The sequence below is a fragment of the Ursus maritimus genome, unplaced genomic scaffold, assembly GCF_017311325.1.
Source record: "Ursus maritimus isolate PB19 unplaced genomic scaffold, ASM1731132v1 scaffold_36, whole genome shotgun sequence".
In the NCBI taxonomy this organism is placed as follows: Eukaryota; Metazoa; Chordata; class Mammalia; order Carnivora; family Ursidae; genus Ursus; species Ursus maritimus.
The window spans coordinates 23,780,737-23,790,425 of NW_024426230.1; the positions used below are offsets into that span (position 1 = coordinate 23,780,737).

General features: G+C 50.7%; 1 pseudogene; it reads right to left on the reverse strand.

Annotated features, from left to right (window-relative positions):
• Nucleotides 1-274: 274 nt before the first annotated feature.
• Nucleotides 275-9,137, reverse strand: LOC103666269 (annotated as a pseudogene).
• Between the last annotated feature and the right edge of the window lie 552 nt (nt 9,138-9,689).

A 9,689-nucleotide genomic window follows, 5' to 3' on the forward strand; every position in this document is an offset into this window, starting at 1 on the left:
TCAGCCAGGCCAGCCCGGCCGCAGCCTTCCCCAGACCTAGTGGTACATCAGTGGCTGTCACCATGGCCCCCACCGAATTCAATACATACTCTCCCACCTTCCAAGGGTGTCCCCCTGTGCCTCAGTAACGTCTCGCTGGCTTCGTAGCAGTTGTCACACATCCCCTCAGGCACTGACCAGGTCTTGAATGAACAGAAGCCCTCTCCACGGTCCCGGCAGTGGTGGGCCCATGGCTAAGCTTAGACACCAGCTGAGCCATGAAGTTCATCCCGTCCAAGAGGCACTAGGCAGCCTGTTGCTGACCTCAGAAATCCACCAGCTGCGGGCACGCAGACACAGTCTCAGTCTGCACCCAGGCATCCCCAGGATCTGGGCTCCCCAACCAGGCTTGCTGGCTAGGACAGATGGCATCACAGTTAGGACATTCGATCACATACCCAGACCAGGCACATTTTTTGAGACCTATCCAGGGGGAGTTGGTGGAAGCAGACGTCCTGGGCCCTCGGCTGGCTTCCTTGCCTTTCTCACAGCAGGCCTGGCAGGTATAAACACGGTTGTCATGCCGGTGGGAGCACCTCAGCGGCCCTGGCTCCATAAAGTACTCCTTTTCTAGGGTTCATGCAGCCCTTACATCCAGCCCCACGGCCGAGGCCCAGGGAGGAGGCTCCAAGGTGCCGGGGAGAAGGGGTGGGGGTGCAAAGCCTGCTGAAGCGGGGAGAAGTCTGGGGGAGGGTTGCGAGTCCTCATTCCCTTGTAGTGAATGGAACCGGAGGCCTCGGAGAAGCCACCCAGCTTCCGGAACGGGTCCCAGATGAGCTTTTCTGGCACCTCGAGGGCTGATCAGAGCCCAGCAGACGCGTGTGCTCAGTGTCCTGGAAAATGACAACAGCAGCGCCTGGCGTGGACAAGGGGACATCCAGGCCACAGCGGGCAGGGTGGCCGTGAGGTCCTTGGGGAAGTACTTCAGATAAGCTGCAGAGGCGCCCCCAAGGCCCTTGAAGGGGTCATGACGCAGCCCGTCTGCACCAGTTCCAAGGACGGCGAGGTCTGAGGTGGCCAGGCCCCGCAGCAGCAGCGGTGTTGTCTGGCTGGGACTCCCTCCGCACCTGCGACTCGGGCGCTGTGGCCTGGGTCGTGCCCCGCCCACACTCCCACGGTGCAGGGCTCCCGGGCAGGTGAGGTGTTGAAGGCTTCCCAGACATAAAAGGTGTGGTTGAGGTGTGAGACTTTCCATCAGCAGTATTTCCAAAAATGGAAACCACCTTCCAGGGCTGCCCAGGTTTGCAGTCCAGTTTCCTAATAGTCCCCCTTTACTGGCGACTGGAATGTGTCTTCCTTTCTCTCGGCTTGGAGGAAGCCCACAACTTTCCCAGTTGTCATCCTCCTCCTGGTCTCACCCTGTTCTTCCTTCAGTATCCCCTGGACCTTAGTGACGTGGTACACAGGAAGGGGGTGTCGCCCTTTACTACCCTTCCCAGGTGACTCCTCTCTGGTGTCCCCGACACAAGTTAGTTTTACAGGTCTGGTGCCTCCCGGCACCCTCTGCCTCACACCTGGTCCTGGCGAATGCCCCTTGGGGCCCTTGCTGGGGTGGCTAAGGGGTGTGGCCGGGTTGGAGTCCTGTTGGCTCAGGGCTTCTCAGGTGCTCCTGCCACCAATGGTGCTCCTCCTCAGAGAGGAAGCACTGCACGGGGCAGCACTCACCACACCAAAGAGCTTGGTCAGCGCCCCGCCCCCACCCCGCAGGCCTAACGTTCCTGGCTCATCATCGGGCCCTTCTCTGCTGGGGGAGTCTGGGCACTCAGCCTCAGATCGGTAAGGAAACCACCCACCACAGCCATCCCTGCACTTTCCCAGGAGTGAAGACAAAGGCTTTGAGTCCGAAGGCTGCATGGAATTGCCACGGGGTTCTGGACACCTTAAAACAAAACAAGCAAAACCCTTTGTGGTCCTGTTAGAATACTCACAGATGTTCAAATTTTAAATTTTCTGCCTCCAAGACTCCTGTACCAGTAGCAATGTTTATTCAACTTGATGTTTCATCCTCCAGAAGGTAGAGGCAAATAGGGGGTCAAAATGAACTTGAAAGGGTCTTTTATGGCTTCGAGAGATCGGGTTCATGGAGGTGGGCTTATCCGCTGGGTCGCAGCCACAAGGTTTTGATAATGAAAGAGAGTGCTCAGGAGCTTTTCAATATAATCCAAGCTCAGGTCAATATTTCAGGGGGTACCACAGAGCAGCGTGGCGAGGGGGAGGTGGGGCTGGGTGACCGTGCGGCACCGGTGGGGGCAGAGGCTGTCCCTTAGGGCACCGGTGGACCCATCCTCATCCCCATCTCTGCCCCCCTCCACTTCCACTGCCTCCCGGGCTCCTCCCCCCCATTGTCAGTTGGGATCCGCTCCTGGGTTTAGTTTTAAACCAGTGATTCAAAGCACAATTTAGCTGTTCCTCTGAAGACTTCAACTTTAAAAAAAAAAAGAAAAAATCCAATGGGGGATAATTGTTCACATCTGCCTAATGATGTTTCTATGTGAAAAGACAGAATGTAAAATTTTGAGTTACAATAGCTTTCAGTTTATAATTAAAATCAAAAGGGTAAAATTCAAGTGAAAGAACAAGATACTCTTGAAAGGTATTCTTTATGTGAGGACTCAAGGCAACATGTTTTGTTAGCAATATCAGACATTGATTTTTTTTCCTGATTTTTTCTACTTTCGTGCAGGTGAGGTAGGAAGGAGCAGATGTTTTGTGTCTAGCAAGACAATAATTCACTTCATTATGACTACTTGGCCTCACCTTGTTTGTGCTGTTCATTGCGAACAGAGGCCCACAGTGTTGTCGATGGGCCTGAAGTGTACCACATGGAACCAGAGGGCTTTGGGAGAACTGAAAATCATTGCCCTGGTCTCACTCAGTCACCTGTCCCCAGGCAAAATCATACCCTGTCGTCCATGAAGATTCAGAGAGACTCAGCTTTGACTGAGGTGCTGTTGCTGACCACAGTCCTTGTTGCCCTGGGCCCACAAGGCCCTTAGCCATAGGACTGAGAACGCCAATGTTGGCAAGACATTAGAGACCAATGACTGAAGAGCAGGCTTGTGTTGGAAAGAACATAGCTCTAGGGCAGGACTGGTGACTAAAGTAGGGTAGGGGTGAGTGGGGTCTGACTGGGGCATGGTGGAGAAGTCCAAGTGTGCTGTGAGTTCAACTGAAGCCAAGATTCCAATGAAAGACCAATGTGGCCTATTGGTAGACACTAGGTGCTCAATGAATGCTTCTTAACTGGATAAACGGGAAGATGCTGGTCAGAAGGTCCTGGGTGGGGGTGGGCTAGGGAACCAGCTGGGGTTGTTAAGGGTCTGTGGAAAGAGTTATTGCAGCTTGAGCCAGAGAGCTTCCTTGGGGGAGCAGGCACCAAGCTTCAGGAGTGAACACCAAAGTCGGGCTTGTTTAAGCAAGGTGGGGCAGAAACTGCTCCTTGCCGACTCAGTTTCTACTCTCACCTTTTTCCTTAGTAACGCAATGCAGATTTTAATCCGGGTGGCGATGCGCCCAGCTGAATGATACATTCATCTGCCACATTTACAGCTGGGATGGCCATTGAGGTATAAACTTAAGCTGTTGACGGGGCTTCTGTGAAGATTCTTTAAGAGGTACTACTCTACTGACATACTCATTTTTTCCCCATTCTCCCTTTCCCTGTGCCTTCCTGGAATAGGAAGATCAGTGTGATGGCTGGTGCTCTAGCTGCCACATTGGACCATGAAGTGAATGTGAAGATGGAAACCACATGCTAAGAACGGCAGAACAAAAAGAGAGAGAGAACCTGGAACCTTGATGACGTTTGTAGCTCCCATAGCAGCCAGACTCCAGCCTTCTTTTATGTAAGAGAGAAATAAGCTTCTATCTTATTGAAACCACTGTTATTTCTTCATTCACCTGGGACGTCACAAGCCTAGCAATCTTGAGAAGCATTTGAAGAGTGAAAAATTAGGGTTTTTATTTGTTTGGGTTTTTTGGTATATTTATTTAAGTAAGCTGTAAGACAAAGGTGATTTAAAATGACAAAATATAGTCTGTCTCTCTGAACTCAGTCATAAAAAGTAACCAAGGAGTTATGTATATGTATTATTGTGTTATGTATTTATTTGGCTTAAATAAAAACAGGCTTTATTTTCTCATGTAATTGAGAAGTCCGGAGGTCAGGTAGGCTTCAGATAAGGCCCAACATCGTGGCTGGACAGATCAATGAATTCCCAGGGTCTTTGGATGTCAGCGAAGACATCAGTCTCACCTAATGACCACAAGTTTCCTGAAGCTCTTGGCAAAGTCCTCTTGTATCTGGACTGGGTCCCCAGTCCAGAGAATAAGGGCTTCATAACCCAAATAGTTCACTGGGGCTAGGAGAGCTAGGACAATGGAGCCCACTAGATGGTCCACTCAGAGACATGTAACAAGGTTCTTCCTCCCAACAGCATGGTTGGGGAAGTATGGGACCTTGCTGGGAGGGAGAAAAAAAGAAAAAAAAAAAAAGGAATGCATGTGGGGAGACCACCATGTGTCCTGTATCTTTCCTGGCCGTCCTCACCAGCTAGTCTTATTGAAGGAGTGTCATTTAAAGGAGTTTTTAAAAAGGCAAAGGTTTCCGGCTCTCCAATGCATTTCTACTAGCCTGGAAGCCAGTAAAAGGCCTATTGGTTTGAGATAACGCATAGGATTCCCAGACAACCTTTGCTACTCTTACTTTCATTGATTCAGTACTAGATATTTCTTGGGTGCTAGTTATGTGTCGCCCAGTCAGCAGGTGGTACTTGAGAGGATAGGCACATATTAAGCCATCAGGATTGGCGTCACTAGCAGATGTGGGTACCCAGACTCTCTAGGAAAGTCGGCAAGCACGAGGGCCTGGGAAATGGGATAGGTAAGTCTTTCCGGTGATAAGGGAAAAGGACTAGCACGTGGTCATAGGGTGACGCCCAGAAAGAGCCCACCTATGTAGGGTCCTCGGCAAGGCCCCTGGGTAGGTTGGGGTTCGTGAACCTGAGAAAGGGAGAGTGGGATGGGTGTTCATCTGGGGACTTCAACCTGGTGCCCGTTTCGCGGTCTGACCAGAGCTGGCTTTGTGATTAGGGTTCTGGATCTCCCTGACTAGAAAGTCTCTGGAGGGGAGGATGGTAGAATTAGTGGTTCCGAATGTGGGCTTTGGGAGTGTTTGGGGGGTACGATGCTAGGAAGGGAACATAAATCCCCGAAACACCCAGGAAGAATTTTTCCCAATCCAGCTAGCTTGCTGCTCTCCTGACCATGAACAGCTCTGGGGTTTTCAGTTTATCATGACACAATTCTTTTTTTTTTTTTTTTTTTTCTGCAAAAGTCAGAGAATAAGGGCTTCATAACCCAAATAGTTCACAGTATGGTATTTGTCTCTATTTAAAATCATCTCCCATGGGGTTCAATTAACAATGTACATGTCAAATTATGTCACACCCATTACTTGCTCTAGTTTGGTCGGGCTGGGTCAGGCAGTCCCTGAACTGACGGGAGGCGCGAGCCTCGCAGCCGACAGCTGGGGCGGCAGTGCCCGGGCTGTCCTTGGCCTGAGCTGCGGCAGGGGGTAACATCCCGCTGGCAACTACCAGGCAGCACGACGTGAACGGTCAAGTTCATGACGGCAGTGTTCTGTGATAAAGCCCCCTTTCTCAGAGCTTCACCCCTGGAGACTGTGGGATGTGGGTTTGAATCCCGGCTCCATCATTCAGCAACTAGGTGATCTTGGCAAGTCCTTTAACCTTTCTGAACGTCATTTTCCACACCTGTGAAATGGAAATACTCAGCACACTTCATTCATAGGGCTGTAGTTAAGGATTAAATGAGATAATGTGTGTAAAATATCTGGCAGAATGCCTGACACTTAATGAGAACTCCGTGCTAGCTCCTGGTAGTATTGGATTTTTTTTTTTATCTTGTTCGGTCCTTCAAAATTGGGGCTCCTCCCAAGATTACCCACAGGAAATATTTCACAAGCTCTCCAGAAACCAAGAGAAGACAGGCAGCCTTTCCTGGAGGACATCCAGGGCAGCCAGAGAAGCCACAATGATATTTGACATCAGAATTATTAAAAATGTGGCAAGAGCAGACTTGACTTTAAGAGTAGCTCTGTGTGGGTACAGAAAGCTGCTTCTTGTGCCTAGTGGGGATCACAAATGTGTGTGTGGCCATTCAACATTTCTGCAGAGTTCCAAGGAAGCAGACATAAGGGTGCCGGGTCAGTCATTCTCTCCGTTTTAAACAGAGGTAAACCGAGGCACAGAGCAGTCCACGTATACATGTACAGTTCTTTCCTCCGCCTCTCAAAGGACAAGTGAAACTGTGGTAATTATAGAGCTAGAAGCAGAAGCTCCCGCCCAAATGACTTGAGACGGAGGCATCTGGGTCATCAACCACAACGGAAGCTGATATTGTGGAAATTATTTGGGGTTACGTGCACGAAGTCTAAGCTTCTTACCCGCTTCCACATCCAAAATCTCTGGGGTAGTGTGGTGGTCCCACTGTGGGTGCATCCAGGAGGTGATGTGTCATAGAAAAAGCCCTGGGTTATAGTCAAGAGACCTGTACTCTGACCCAAGTCCTCCCAAACCAGCTACACGACCTTGGAAAAGTTACTTTACCTCAGATCTTACATCAGAAACGGAAGTGAAGGGTTTGGATGACGTCAGTGTTTCCCAAGCCTGACAGCTCATGACTACACACTGTGTGCGTCAGGGGAGGGGTGGTGGGTGGAGCTCTGAAGCCTGGAAATCTGTACTTTGCAAGTGTTCTCGGTGATTCTAAAGAGCAGTCACCATTGGGAAGTCTGGACAGATGCTCTCTGAAGTGCCCTCAGATCCAACATTGTCTGACTCCAAAGCCCCTTTTAGCACATTCCACGTAATTCCACACAGTTCAGGCCAGAGGTGAAAGCCCTTATTGTGAACGCCCATGAGAAAGTCAGTGTGTAGTCCCAGGGAACAGCCACCATGGCAGGGTGTCTGGGCGGGGTGGTGCGTGGGGAACGGTGACCACACACGTTGGGGCTCAAAGTTGCTGCCTGCTTCTGGGCCAGTTGGGTGTTAGAACCTCAACTCCGGCTTGCCAGGGGCCAGCAGTGCTGTGACCTTGACTGTGACCATCCTTGCCTTGCTCCCAAGGGCCTGGGGCCTTCTGACCTTTGGGCTGTGGTTTTGAACACCAAATACACCTGTCCCGAGACCGAAAGACACATCAAGCATCCCAACAAGCCTGCCTTGCACCCTTGAGGCTAGCATCCTTCGTGTGAGCTCTGGAAGTCAGTCCTGTGTCTCCAGCTGCCCTACAGTTACAGAAAGTCCCTGTTTTCATGAGAAGCTACGGAATGCTGAGGCTAAAGCTGCCTTTAGCTTTCAAAAGTTTCAATTATGGGTTAATCCTGACAGGGCAGGAGGGGTATGTGTGTGTGTGTGGCGGGGAGGTGCCGAGGCAGGAATAAATCATGGCTCTCGGGCCTGAATTTGATCCAGGAAATGTGTCTGGACAGCCTCTGGGTGGCAGAGAGTGTAGGGGAGCAGGGGTCCATGGCAGGAGCTTCACGGTGGTACTCAAGCAGGAGGGGGGCTGTCTGGGTGTGTTTGGGGGTTGGGGGAGGGATGGGGGGGAACCTTGCCAGTGGGGTTGGCCATCCCTTGCTCATGCACATTGTTCCCATTCACCAATGATAGTCCAGTGTTGCTGACACTTCTGATTCTTGAAAAGTCAGAGGTCTCCATTTTACCTGAATTCTACTAATTATAAAATACTGAAACAGTTTAGAAATTTCCTCAGACCAAGCGAATCACACCATCTAGCCACAGACTGAGACTCTGAGGAGAGAGCCTGGCCTCAGGGACGGATCTAGGTGTGCTCTAATATTCTGCTCCCAAATGAGCAGAACCCCCCCCCCCCAAAGGAGCTTCTCAAGTGTTCAGAGCTAAATCCACCTCCTACTTGGCAATTCCGTTGTTGGAGGGAAAGAAGGCCCTGGCTTTCTGAAGTTCTAGAAATCCCCTTTCTCTGCTGCAGTAGAACACCGCCCTGGATCTGGAGTCCCCACCTGCCCCCCCCGTCTGCCCTTGCCCAGTACGCCCCAGTAACGGAGCCCACTCCCGGGACAGTATACAGGCTGTTCCACGGTCTCCGTTCCCACGCTAGAAAACATTCAGACCCAAGGAACAGAGGAGAACCTTAGGACATGGACAACCGTGAGCCATCAACTTATTTTTTTCAGAGGTAAATCATTGGTGTACTTTGGTACTCTACCAAAAACAATTTACTCATGACAACATGTCACAGAGGCTGAGCCATGGCTCTAGAATTTCTATGTAGGAAAATCTCAGAGGTAGCATTTTGTTTGGGAGGAATAGCTGAAGGACCGTTCCTAAAGCTACAGTGTATATTAAACTCTTTTTACTTAAATGGCACATGTATTTGAAAAAACAAAACAAAAAAACCAAAACAAAACAAAAAACAAAGAAAACCCCTAGAGGCCCTGTCACTGTGATTGGTCAGGACACTTGCAAGGGCGACAAGATAGGGAGAGACATCTCCCACTTCTACATGGGGAGGGAAATGGGCAGGATGAAGTCCCAGAACAATCCAGGGGCAACATAAGCCCCACAGCTCAAGAAAATATTCAATTTGGAGGTTGAACATTTTAAGCCTAGTTCCTGAAAGTGTCCTGGATGAAGAGGGTGCATTCTCACCACCAGGCTAAGCCATTCTGGATCAAACCAAACCTGCCCCCTTGGCAAAGGTCAGTGGTAATGTCGGAATGTCCCAGACACCTGCTCCCATGGGCTTCCTGCGCCAGGCAGCCGGCTGGCTCATGCTGACCACCACGTAGCCCTCGCGGCCTGCTGCCCTGGCTCGTTGGCACCAGATGGCCTGGGGGACAGGGACTTCACCCCATTGCTCAGACTGTATCCCAGGGGATCCTGCCCACGGTTCCCTTCGTGGGATCAGCAAACTCAAGGGACATCAGGGAAGGTTTTCCTAGCGTTTACTTGGGAGTAACTTCTTACTCTAGAAGAGTAACATAGAAGGTCATACTCCTCACTTGCCAGGAAGTGGTCGAATTCTGTCACCATAATGCCACTATTCGGTATTATTTCAAGTGATCCATGTATGACCCAGGAGGTTTCAATACTTAAGAACAAGCAAACCACGGACCCTTCACTAAATTGGTGGCTGTCATCACACTTCATAACTGCCTCACGTGCACAGCATTTCCTTCTGGAAAACCCATCATCAGCAACTGGCAAGAAATCACACTCTTCTCATTGAAAATTTCTCTGTTAATAGAAGGATCGACTTTACTTCTTTCCTTTGACTTTTTAAACAGCAGTAACTCAACACTGAAAGGAATGGGATGTTTGTAGTTTGTTCCTCCCCGGGAACAAAACTCTGGTAGGACCCACAGGGGCAGGCCTGCCTGCAGAGCGAGGCACAACTGGTATTTTTTAGTTGGAGTGCATTTGGGGGCCCGGGGGACAAGAAAGTCACCTCTGCAGCAGGGGTGGTTCGCCCGTGGCTTCCTCTGTCCTCAGCCAGCTCCCTGCAGCCCCCCGGGGGTGTGCGCCCCGCTCACCCCCACCTTGTGGCTGCCTCACTCAGCTCCCCACAGCACTTCCTCCTCGGCC